The 12,655-nt window shown below is 39.3% G+C and overlaps 1 long non-coding RNA gene across 5 annotated transcripts in view; it reads left to right on the forward strand.

Moving 5' to 3' along the window:
* The window catches only part of LOC110402489, a 39,902-nt gene extending 28,988 nt beyond the window's left edge, over nt 1-10,914 (forward strand). For all 5 annotated transcript variants that reach the window (XR_002441118.1, XR_002441120.1, XR_002441116.1 and 2 more), the window contains 2 exons: nt 5,082-5,277; nt 6,720-10,914. This is a non-coding gene — a long non-coding RNA (uncharacterized LOC110402489). The remainder of the gene's footprint in view (nt 1-5,081; nt 5,278-6,719) is intronic.

Below are 12,655 nucleotides of genomic sequence, written 5' to 3' on the forward strand. Positions count from 1 at the left end.
ATAAAATAAAAAAAACGATGTTTCAGGAACAGCAGTGAATATAAACTCAATTCAGACTGTATTTATTTAAATAATTACAGCAGTTTGTTAACTTGGATAATCTCCTGATTTACGCAAGTGAAAAAAGAAAGAGAGTCAGGTTCCATATTGTATTTATAGTTTGATAAAAGAAAGCGAGCATTTATGGAAGAAGCATGTGAATGAGGTTTCTCAGCTGATATTTTATAAAAGCACAATTAAACGTCAACATTTTACAAAGGACTCTTAAATCCTCAGACTGAATCTTGTCTGTTTTTACCGGTAGCAGAGTACCAAACTGTAAGCAGAACTGAGCAGGATCTGACTTTCCATCACAGACAGTTAATAATTAAATCAAACATTATATTCAACAATAGAACATATGCATCAGCTTCTTTCAAATTGCATTTCCTTCCTGTTAGATCCATTAGTGTAAACCAGACTGCCTTTAGAAAACCCCTTATTGCTGCTGTCTTTCAGCACAGTTCCTGAAATGGATAATGTGGTGCATATTATGGTCAATTACACAGAACTCCCTAGTGATAGGGTTTTAGAGTTTCAGAATAAAACAGCTGGAACTACAGGGCTGTAAACTAATCTGAAAAAGAGACAATAGTAAGACATTTGATGCACATTGTTAGAACATGGACAAAGACTACATGTGAAATACTACTTATCACCATGCCTACTGTATCTCACTGTATCTTCTCTACAAAATCTGAGTTAACTGTTGAAAACCAAGACGGTCAAGAGTGAAAGATTTTGCCATCAACAGATGCACACACAGCTCTATAACCTGAACTAAGCAGAGACATTGAAGGAGGAACTTGATCCAGAGTCCCATTCCTTTTAATACCAGTGGAGTTTGAATCAAATCCAGAACCCTATTCAAAAATAATAATTTGTTCATGAATACATAATAAATATATACATACATATTCTAAAAAAACTTTGTCCTTCCCTCTTTCATTAGTTTGATAAGCGATGAAAGTTGAGCATTTTGGATGCAAAAATTGCAATTGGTCTTGGATGTATCAAGGCTACTGTTAGCAATATGTAGTGCTCGATCCTCCATCAATACAAATTGACAGAAAAGCTCGCTTTAATTTTAGTAACACAGGAGCGAATGTTTAGAATAGCACATGAATCATTTGGAAGCACAATGACCATGATTACATGTGTAATCACAGTAATTGTGCACACAATTACTGGTTGGGTATCTAACTGCTTTTCACAAATCAGTTGCTCTACTTACATGTATACTCACAGCAGCCGCTTGTGCAAATACAGTGCAGCCCAGAGCATCCCTGCCTCTGTGCTCACCACTGACATGATACAGAAGAGGGCTCTATCTGCAGCAGTATGTATGTGGGATAGAGAAGCATATGTTTTTGCTGCAGTGGTGTGAACAACAAATAAGAAAGGAAGAGAAATGGTTGCAGTGTCTAGTTGGGAAAGTAGAAGTGTGAAACTACTACAACTAATTTTTCAAAAGGACAGAGACTGATTTTCACTGGCTCCTTTTTTGCAAGCCTGCTTATCAGCAGGGTCCAGCAGGCATCAGCAGGTTTGCATTTTGCAATGCTGTGGCAAAATAATCAAATTATTTAGAAAATAACAGCACTATACTGAAATAAAATAAAAAATAAGATATGAATAAAATAATTAAAAAATAAAGCTGAATAAAATTTTGCATGCAAAAAAATCGAATTTTCAACCTAGTCTGCTATGCATTTCTTACATCGTGGAATGTGAAAATGAGGTGTTCTGACTAGCTCTAGTTAAAAGAGCCACTCCTTTTCTCAGAAGATTGATTTTTATAGTCATAACGGGGGACAAAAGCACATCCTTTGTAGACTTCCGGATCCATCCTTCTGCTCATCAAAATGGTAAATTCGACACAAAACATTTTATTCTTCTGCCCCTTACGGTCATGGCTTCCTTCTTCCCCTGGAGAGCAATGAGTCTGTTTCCCTTTTCCAATAACAGCTTTATTACAGCATGTTAAAGGGAAACAAGAAGATGAACAGACTAGGCCTGGCTGTGCAGCAATCGCTCTTCTGAGGAGCCTGTGTGAGGAGATGCTGGCCTGGAAGTCAATGTGAGGAAAAGCAGAAGATGTTTGCAAAGTAGCTTCATGTAAGTAAATCCAGGTGCAGTATCCTATTGCCTCAGCATGAGTAAGCATTGAGCGATTTTCTAAAACTTTATTGTAGTACTTGAATCCCTTCTTCATTCTTTACAGCCATTCTGCTGGTAATTGCAGCAAATTTTGCTCTTAATTTCATTAGATTAGACGTGGCGTAACCTCACCAAAGTCCAATCAGAGGGAATTTCAGCGCTGTACACTGCTTTTGTTCTGCAATATTGCAAATAGGAGTTGTACATGTGGACTGAATTCAATATAAAGTGTTAAACGCTATCTCTTTTGGAATTAACATAAGAGCTGTAGGAAGTCTGGAAGCTAAGAAATCCCACAAGTCTTGTAGAAAATGTTTGGTTTTTTATTCAGATCTGAAGTATTATTCAATGGAGTTCACTCTAGAAGACAGAGAACTGTTGGTACATGATGAACATAAATCTCTAAGACTTGGTGCTGAAGGAAAGCTCTCTCAGAAGTGTGCATTTAGTCTTTGATACCTTTGGTGATACATGATGCTTCATCTACCATCTCTGCAAGTGTGGTCTCACTTTCACTGTTATTGCAACATGTGTCAAGTGAAATGAAAACAGAAATTTGGAAAAGGATATAATTAACCTACTTGTGAACATTAACCTTAAATATTGTGCTAATTACCTCACTAATTTAATCACTGCAGATCTCCAACTTGTTTGTTAAATATTTAATTCTGCAAATTGTTTCAGACACAGAGGTGTGGATAGCTTTCTGTGAATATAAGCTTCTATATAAAACTCCCTGCAAAACCATTGTATATTTGCACTTCAGCAAAAAAAATCCACTGTCAACAAGACTTCTAGTGGCACTCACAGAAACATGTCCTGAGGCTAAGAAATATAGTGCCCTATTACTTCAAAATCTAATGAGTGTGTTGTGCGTTGAGTAGGCCATGGTAAATTTCTGTCTGCACATCCTCACGTTTGATTCTACAGGAGTCTAGACTGGAAAGCTCGGTTTTGCCTTGTTTCTTTGGCTGTGGTGCAGCTGTATGGTTGTTTCTTATCTATTCACCTCCTGATTACTTGAGCCACTGACTAGATTATATCCTTGATCTTCATCCATTCTTATCAAGTGAATATTTTGTGCTAAAAGTAACCTAAAATGTGTTTAGATGCTCCAGCTACACTGGCTCTAATTATTTCTGAGAGGAAGCTTTTGAGTTGGGAAGCGTTTGTGGAGAAGCTGAAAGCTCAGCGTTTGCTCCTGCGGCCCCAGAGGGCAGGAGGCCATGCTTGCTGTCTCCTGCCAGCACCCCACAAGCCTGGCTGCTTCTGGGCTGCGGGGTCACCCCTAGACACGGCCGCTGGGGGAGTGAGGGCCAGGCCATGGGGGCTGGGGAAGCTGCCAGATGGGAGGATAGCCAAGCCAGAGTGGGCCCAGGAGGTGGAGGGCAGGCCCTGGCAGCCCTGGCTCCCCAGTCTTCCATCCCATGGAAAAGCCAAGTCTCCCTTCCTTCATCCCTCCTCAGGGGCATCAGCCAGCCCTGCATTTCAGGCTGTACCAAATGGCAGTACTTCTTTGTTTTTGTAATGTGTGTCTCCTTTACTAAGAAAGAAAGTGGAAGATTGGCTTTGACATTGTGTTGCTGCACTATAAATTTTACTATTAGAGTCAGGTGCAAAGGTATCCTAAATCCATGTGACAGCTCATACCAGACCTCTATCAGTAGCTCTTTGATTAGGTAGGTGTTCACATAAGTGCTTGTTTGGGACTACATTATTACCTTATCATATATTATTCAGAATTTCTTTCTGATTGCCTATATTTATTTATTACACACTTGTACACATAATTCATACTGTTTAGTTCATCCCTGGCAATAAGAAACAAATTTATGTAAATTTAGCAGAATAAAGTTGTATTTGCCTTGTTAGTCATCAGAAGTCTGGTTCTTTCTATGCATCACCTGAGTTTCTGGGCATTTTCTCCCTTCATTTACTCAAAAAATGACTTCATTACTAATGAATACAGAAAGACAGCCAAGACAGGATGAACTTTTGGACAATTTATGCAAACACGACATATGAGAATAGATTTACTATAAACATGTCAGGAACAAAAGACTTGACTGCTTTTTAAATACAGTGATATTGGAAGAGATTTATGGATATTTTCAACTGTTCATTAAAGAGAAAAATATTTTGAAACTATAGGCACTCTCCTTTTATCCATTTTTGCCTTCCAGGCTGAGTTGCAAACCTTTGATGTTTTCTTCACCAAAAAATAAAAGTAGTTATGAATTTATTTCTCCCAAGCACTTTCATTTTTGTGTCAATTTACAGTTTTTATTACATTCCTGGCAGTCCAAATTATGGTGTTTGGAGAGCAGCTAGAGTCCCCAGCTCTGAGTTTTCTGAAAATAGGGATGAGGTTCACTTAATGATGCTTTCTGGCCACTGCCTTTTTTCTTCTCCTTTAGTAAGAAAAGGTTAATAAAATCTATGAATACTTTAACTGCCTGCTAGAGCAACCAACCAATTAAAGGTTATTCAAATCTAAATGACTGGTAGCCACTCAAAAAAGTTAACATGCAGTGGCTGGTACCGTCGGGATCAGATTAAGAAAATGAGAAGTCTTAGACATGAAACCGTATATGACATAGTTCCTATAGTTGACCAAGGTATCAATTCTTACTGCCAGACAGGCATATGCATAACGGCATCTGTTTAGAATCTACTTCTGTGCCTTTGTTAATCAATAATAAGCCTTGCTTTCAACTTTAGTGCTACTGAAGTTGTTGTCACTCAATGATTTTGCAAGCTGGGATTGAGCTATTGGAATGGTTTAATGGGATTAGGGGATTCTTTCTAAAATCATGTTAAACTCATAGAGGAGTAAGGAATTTGCACTTGCATTACTTCTGAAAACCATTGTATCTTGCCAGATTTCCTAGGAAGTCAAAACGTGACACCAAAATGATAGCAGGAAGGACTGCTCAGTGCTGGAAGATCTCATCCTGCCTGCTCACAGTGCTGACTGTGCTCCTGCTTTATGAGAAGACGGGGAAAGAAAGATGGAGGAAGAGGAGATGAGAAGATATGGATGGAAAATAATACACTTCTCACTGCAAACTTAGAAGGGTATATGCAATCTTGTAGCATCATGATTTGACCAAAATAAGATGTGAAGCTTAATGAAGGTTTTATTTTGGAGAGAACGCAAAAAGCAGCAGACTGTTTTAACAATTTTTACTGGACTTGCCTCTTCAGCCTTTTGAAATTAATTGAAAAGCCACAGACCGACACACTTTTATAAATAACATAATGCAGTGGGGGATAATGCAAATGTCTTTATAAATAACACAGTATAGCTTAAATCATTATTTTTAATGCTTCTATTTTTTGTTCCTATATGAACAGGTCTGTGCTGGTCTGCATTAATTAAATTTAAGTAGGATTTCTAAGGCCAGATCATCATTACTTCTGTGGCCCTGATTTAAGTCTGCAGTAAAACATTTCTCCATTTAGTCTGGTGCTTTTGTGTCATATTTCATACACTAGTTGTCTCTTAATTAAATCCATGATGGCCCACCAACACAGACTATTAAAATAACTATACTTTGCACTTGACATATTTATGAGACAGATTCATAAGAGTATAGACTGATACTTGAACTACTCACTGAGAAATGCTAATAAGATTATGATGAAGGTAAGATTAGAACATTCGTCTCCTTTTCTCTCTTCTTTTTAGAAATTTATTTTTATAACCACAATTCACTACTTCTATTTCGGGCTCTTTGATGTTGTTGTATATACCAACAATTCTTTCTGTGTGTATTTATTGTGGCGATGAAAAGCAGGAAACTATTTATTTATACCGCTTCAGGAAAGTGCTTAAGTATTGTGTCCTTGAAGTATGAATATGTGCAGCTCTCTGTAAAATCTTCGCATGGAATTGACACGTTCAAAATATTGCATATTAAGAAGGAGGTCTACATTTGAAATTGGATGAATGTAAAATATTGATTATCATGAAGAGCTGCATTGTTTTACCTTTATTGTCCTGTTCCTCGAGCTGTTCTGTTGTAGGGCCAGCAGGATCTACTCCTGCAGGAGGAGGCAGCAGTACTGTGCCTGTGGTCATGTGCTGCATGTTGGCATGCCAGGCAGGATGTGCCTAGCCCAGCTTCCAGGTGTACAGCACAACATATTTGCATGGATTGGTCTGTGCAGTTTGCTCTATGCCTTCTGAGTGCAGTGTTTGAAATTGTTTGGATGTGTGGCCTCAGCAATTAAGAAAGACAAGAAAAGGAAAGCATATCCACAAATCATATGACTTGAAGGGTTGCATGACATATGTGTTAAGATTTGATCTTTTTGTGTATATGTGTATATGGAAATAGCACTCATTTTGGGATCATTTACTGACAAAGTTGCCGATATCATTTGTTTGATATTTTTTAAAATAAAGTGAAAGTGGTTGGTTCAAGAAATTTCATATTTGAGAGCGAGGGCAATAGAAGTGATAGAGCTGCTACCTGGATGATCTAAAATCTGCTATGATTTCTTTTGCTTTTCAGGACCAAGACATGCCCCTCTTGCGGGCCTTCTCCCTCACTCCCATTTTTTCAAGTAATATCCTTCATGGAAGAGCTCCTGTACATCACTGAATCCAAGTGTGGGCACAACTGCAGATGGCTCTAAAGACATGCCGTTTGAAGGGTATTTATATTATCAGTGTGATGTATAGAAACCCAAATCTACGTGATGTTCTGATTTCTTTGGTGATAATATGTCACTGTGTTTCACACTAGCATTTTCTATGAAATTACTGTAAGCATAAAATATTGAGATTTCATTTACAAATAAATGTGATATTAGAAAGTAACAATAATAAAGATATATTAAATATTTCATCTTCTAGAGAAATAAACCAGATACAGTTCAGGGAGCTTCGCTAAACACATTAAATCTAATAAAATCGCCTACATGTACTCCTGACACTAGTAGTAATTAAAATAACTTGTTTCAAAAAATTGGTCCTATACATGAATACTTATTGGCAATTATTTCTAAGTTCTTCAAACCAAAGATAACGTAATTTGATTCACACACAATGTTCTTGTAAATGTGGTTCATAGTGGGTTTTATATGCAGCTTAGGACTGTTAATTGCCATTTTGAGCCTCACAGTAAAATAGAGTTCAATATGTCGCTGTTTCTAAAGTATTGAGAAATGTTTGAGAAATGCTTGTCTTAGTCTAATGAACTGTGAATAATTTATTTCTGAGTCCTACTTTTCAGTATAAGTGGATCTGACTTTTCTCAGAGCTTCTAAAGTCTAATCAACTTGTTATATTCATTTAATTAGGAAAATCTGTAACGAGCTGTGAAGTGTATGTACCAACAGACTTTCTTGTTGGGTAAAATTGGTGTATTTTCTGTGTGAATGCGATTGTGTTTGTTTACACTGACAGGTAGCCTCTACTAAACAAATCAGGTTTTTATGGACACGTATAGGTCAATATGCATAGCACATAGATGTTTTCTGAGCTGCCTTTTCTCCTCAAGCTCAGAGAAAAGGTCTTTGACCCTGGTCTAAAATACTGCCGGGTGCTTATGGGATGTAATATGAAAATCATCAAAACTGTCCTTGGCAGAATGTTACTTTCCATTAGTTAATTAAAGTGGTTTATTGTTGCCTACAGCACGATTGCTTTATATGTGTTTTTTTTACAAAGAGCAGATGTTCCCATGTCCTGCACTGTTTCTCTTTGTTTTGATAAGTGCAGAAGTGAAGTCACTGTCTGGCAGATCTCTCAGTGATGTTTCAGGAGGAAAGGAGAGGTGCTGGGCTGCTGGTGGGGCTGGGGCAGTGGTGGCATGGGGAGCAGCGCTGGGGCTGTGCAATGGCACGGAGATGGCACTGCAGGGTGGGAGGAAGAGTGAGCAAACCTTCAAGCAGCAGGAGCCCAGGGCAGAAACAGACGTCAGGTGGAACTGTCTGCCTGCCAATGCTTTATAAACAACACTGTGACAGTAACAAAGTGGGATTTGGTGTTTTTTCAGGTTGACAGCCCTAACATTCCAGCGGGAACATGGAATTGGGGAGCAGCTGATCCTAAAATGCTGGACAAGATTGAATGAGGTTGGAAACTCACTCCTATTACAGAAAAAAAAATGGAAAACTTCTGTTCTTCAGAACTAATCTGATTTTTGTTTTCATGTTCCATCCATGTTTGATGCAGGAGTTGAAATCAAAGTCCAAATGATATTTCCAAATATAGGGGTCATTTCAAGTACCTTTCCATCTCCCTAGCACAGGTTTTTCTAAGGCATGTTGACATCTAATAATAATAGGGTCTTTCATTACAGAATCACAAAAACCTGGGCCAGTGGCCTTATGTTCAATTAATATTTATTTGATAATCACAGGTAAATTAATTTCCATTGTTTCTGTTTTAATTCTATACAAGATTATAAGATACAACTAGAGAAAAACACAGAGCCGTGAGTAAATGTTGCTCATACAAAATGTTTCTATTACCCCTTACTTTAAAAACCATTAATAGATTATTAGGAGATATAAACATAGGAGACCATGGATCATATTTGCATATTAATGAAAACCATGAATTATACATTATTTGCTATAGAGAGTACTAGGAACAGTATTCCTTCTTTTTTAATGGCTATAAAAGCTGGGGGTTTCCTGGAGCACACATCACATCCCCTCTGCAATACCTTCTAATAGAAAGCAAGCAAGCCAGCTCTTCAAAGCAATCTCTCACTAAATGAAATAGATTTGTTTGTGTTGCTTTGCAACACACAAGTGTGACAGTTCATTTTAAACAAAATAGTTTTAATAATGTCATTACTAATATCTGTTTGGTCATCTCTCTGAAAAATGGCATTTTAATGGGAATGTTTCATTTTAATAAATGGCAGAAGAGGCAAGCTGCCCTGAGTCAGCAGGAAGTGGATATACACCAGAGAACAGGCTGATTGTGTTAGATTCATCCAGAACATTGAACAGCACACAGACAGTCCAAGAAAAAGCAACTGGCTTTATTCAAATGATTAGTCTTGCTGCTATGCTGTCGCGCAGATTCACACATTCTTCTATTATTCCTTGACCTTGTGCCAAAAACTCCCACTTGAAGTAATAATTAGAATTAGTGTTTCCAGTGCATGCTTCCATCTTCCTAACAAACAGTAATGAAATGTGGCTTTTACAAAATATGCAGTTAATTAAACTTTTCAAAAACATTGGTTGATTAATACAGTTCCTCTGTGCTATCCCCTTGCCGTGCCCAACTCTTTCTACCTGATATTGGTGAATCAGAAGAAAAGGACTAGCAGTGAGATGAGGGACAGTTCAGAAATTTGCACTTCAATATTGCTTATATATATATATTTGTTTTCTTTCTCATTTTGACTCTGTCTTGGAATAAACTGGAAAGATGGCCATTATTTGTAATTGTAGGTTTTTAAGTCTAGGACAGTGTGTGCGTTATATAACTACTCTAGGCATACGCTCAGTGTGAATATGAAGAACGCATATATCAAGTGCTGCAAGGTAATAAGTGGATTTCTAGGCAAGCTGTTTAAAGAGGTGGCTCAGTACTGTATTGCTTAATAACACTATGCAAATAGAAATTCAGATTTCGTTTTTTTAATATTATCTCCTGCTTTTTTACTGTCTGCTTTAATTATCCCAATGCCAAACAAGTGTAGTCTTTTGATTGATGAGAGTTCCACCCCTTTACCCACACCCCTGCAGATATGAGGCTCCACAGTTTAGTACCATAAATCACTGTGATTGTATAACTTAACTACTGTATGATCAGAGATCACATACAGTGTTAGCCTGAATACACATTCATCCTTCGTTATGAATGTTTTTGGGCTAAATTTATTCTGGCAGTTTGGAGAAATATAAGTTTCTTCATGTAAGAAAGCAATGCATTTTAAATAAGCAATTCTTTCAACAACTAGAAATAATCACAAATGTCTTCTATTTGCAATCTTCATTAATGTGAGTTATTTCATCACTTTAGGAGAAATCCTTTCAGAGAAAAACAACAATTAAACCCCTCCCCCCTGACAGGCTCTGACAGCTGAGGATCTATGGATCAGCCATTTTAGTAATTAACCACAATTCCTCTGATTTGTGAATTTCCAGATGATGAGGCAGGAAGCAAGTTACATCTTGGAGAAATTGCCCTCAGGAGAGAGGAAAAACTATTGCGAGGTTGACAGCACAACCTTGTAGCAGCGCAGTTTGCCTTTCCCAGTGGTTCAAGGAGTTCCAAGCACCCTCTTGTAAATCATCAGCTCACATCTATTTATTATCTTCCAGCCCAGTGCACAACACTATCTGTTACACACGGATACCAGCAATATTACAAGGTGGACTCCAGGGATAAGAGACAGCCAACCCTGCGCACCTCCCACTCCTGAGTCACACCCGGGGTAACGCCAGGTCCTGCTCGTACCCGCTGTCGGCAGAAATGAAACAGTACGAACCGTTGTGTTTCAGAGCCTTTTAAAATTGATTCTTCAGAATGCTTGATCTTACCTGCTGATATCCTCGTGTTATTATACAGAGGCACGGTCTATCTGCATAGCAATGGACAAAATGCCTGTGAAAATATTGCTATTCATTCAATCGATGTCAGAGCTGGAGTAGGCACCAGCTACACTATGCAGTGCTTGTCCTGGAATATCAATAAATAAATCATAAAAGCCAATGCTTCAAATATTGAAAAATTCACACTTCAAACTGTGTTTTGAACTATACTGAGAGCAGTGTCTCAGATTGTCCTTTTGCTTTATATGAACAGAGGAAATTCAAAGTAGGAGGAACTCTCTCTGGGGATTTGGTGTAGGGGAGTGCCACAAGCCATCAGCCTTCCTGTCTCTGCCATGCCAGAGTAGCCTCTCCTGGGATGTGCCATGAGGAGCAGACAGCACATCTGGGGAGCTAATGTGGCTTCAGATGAAATTATCTCCTGCAGAATCCATCTTGGCTGACAGCGGCGTGCACGCGAAGGAGCCGGGCAGTGGCAGGGAGCCAGGTCACAGCAGGGCAGGTGAAGGCTTGGAGGAAAGCAGCACCTCCCTGTGACTGTCTGGGTTAAATGAAGTTCCTTGCCACATGGACGGTGTTGATCAAATGGGACATCTTTTTCTCCTTCTATTCAGGGCCCGTATTTGGTGAGAACAATCTCATTGAAGCCCCTAGCCCTGCTGCCCTCTTGCAGTGCTCTCTCACTGCAGGCCCTGTCTCATAGCGTGCTGCACAATGTGCTGTGCATGTCAGCTGTGTAAGGAAGGATGAGGCATATGCCCTCTGAAAGGTATGTTCTAGTTCAGGCATTGCTAGCTGGGCTGGTGCCTGAGCTGCAGAATGGATTTCCGTGGCGTGTGTCATGCAGGGGGCTGCTGGTAGGCACTTCTGATGGTTCTTTTTTTTTTTTTTTTTGCTTTAAAAGCTCTGAAATTAGCCAAAAGCTAAAGCAAATAATGGTATTTTGTAGTTTAATTGTGAATGCAAGGCTAGGCTGGCACTGGAAGTCACTCAGGTATGTCTAGTCAAAGGCCAGAAGAATAAGCACTGCAGGTATTCAGTGCTTTATCTGATTAGAAAACAGCCTGGCACAGATGTGATTTCTGCTCCATATATCAAGTTATGGCAGGCTTTTGCTGCTTCATTATGAAAGCATCTGAAGTAAAATAGGTTTTGGAACATAAAAAATGACAAATCTGGAAAAATATCTATATGCCAGATGGGTGTAGGAAGAATCTTTGTGACAAATATATTATTAAGGGAATATGCATAAGGAAAGAAACAGTGCCCCTCTCCTCCAAGGATGGACAGGCAGGAAGGTAGCTTCTCACTGTGTCTAATGCATTCTCTTCCAGCCTAAATCTAATTAGTTATATGGCATGGCTGACATAAAATCTAGGCACCACATGCAATAATTGTAAGCTTCATCGGGGCGCTGATAGGACCTGGTGAGCACTCTGCCCTCCCCGCTTTGTTTGCTCTCCTGGGAGCTGTGGGTCAGAGGGACGACAGGTCACAGAGGAAGGCTGATGTGGGGCTCTGGCTGTGCACAGTGAGAGCTCACCTCCTCCCCTCACTGCTGCGCTCCGTCAGCCTCCACTGAGGGCACAGCTTGAAGGGGCCATGTAGGAGTGGGCACCTGTAACCTGGGGGACTGTGCAAACTGCCACCCTGCAGCGTGGCACAGAGGTCTCAGCTTTCCCTTGACACACAAATGGTTGGGGTTTTGATACATACCTGGTTTGGATTCAGGGTGCAAATGACCTAACCGTGATTAATGTGTTCAGAATTGAAATAGAAATGAAGGCGGGAGGATGGTGGGGCAGTCCTGTCATTTGGCTTCCCATAATGCGATTTCACTGATGTCCCATCCGCTATCTGATTGCTCTTTTCCTACTTACACCAAACAAACCAGGAGGCTTTTGCTCACAGGCTTCTAGTACTA

This window comes from Numida meleagris, chromosome 7, assembly GCF_002078875.1.
Source record: "Numida meleagris isolate 19003 breed g44 Domestic line chromosome 7, NumMel1.0, whole genome shotgun sequence".
NCBI lineage: Eukaryota > Metazoa > Chordata > Aves > Galliformes > Numididae > Numida > Numida meleagris.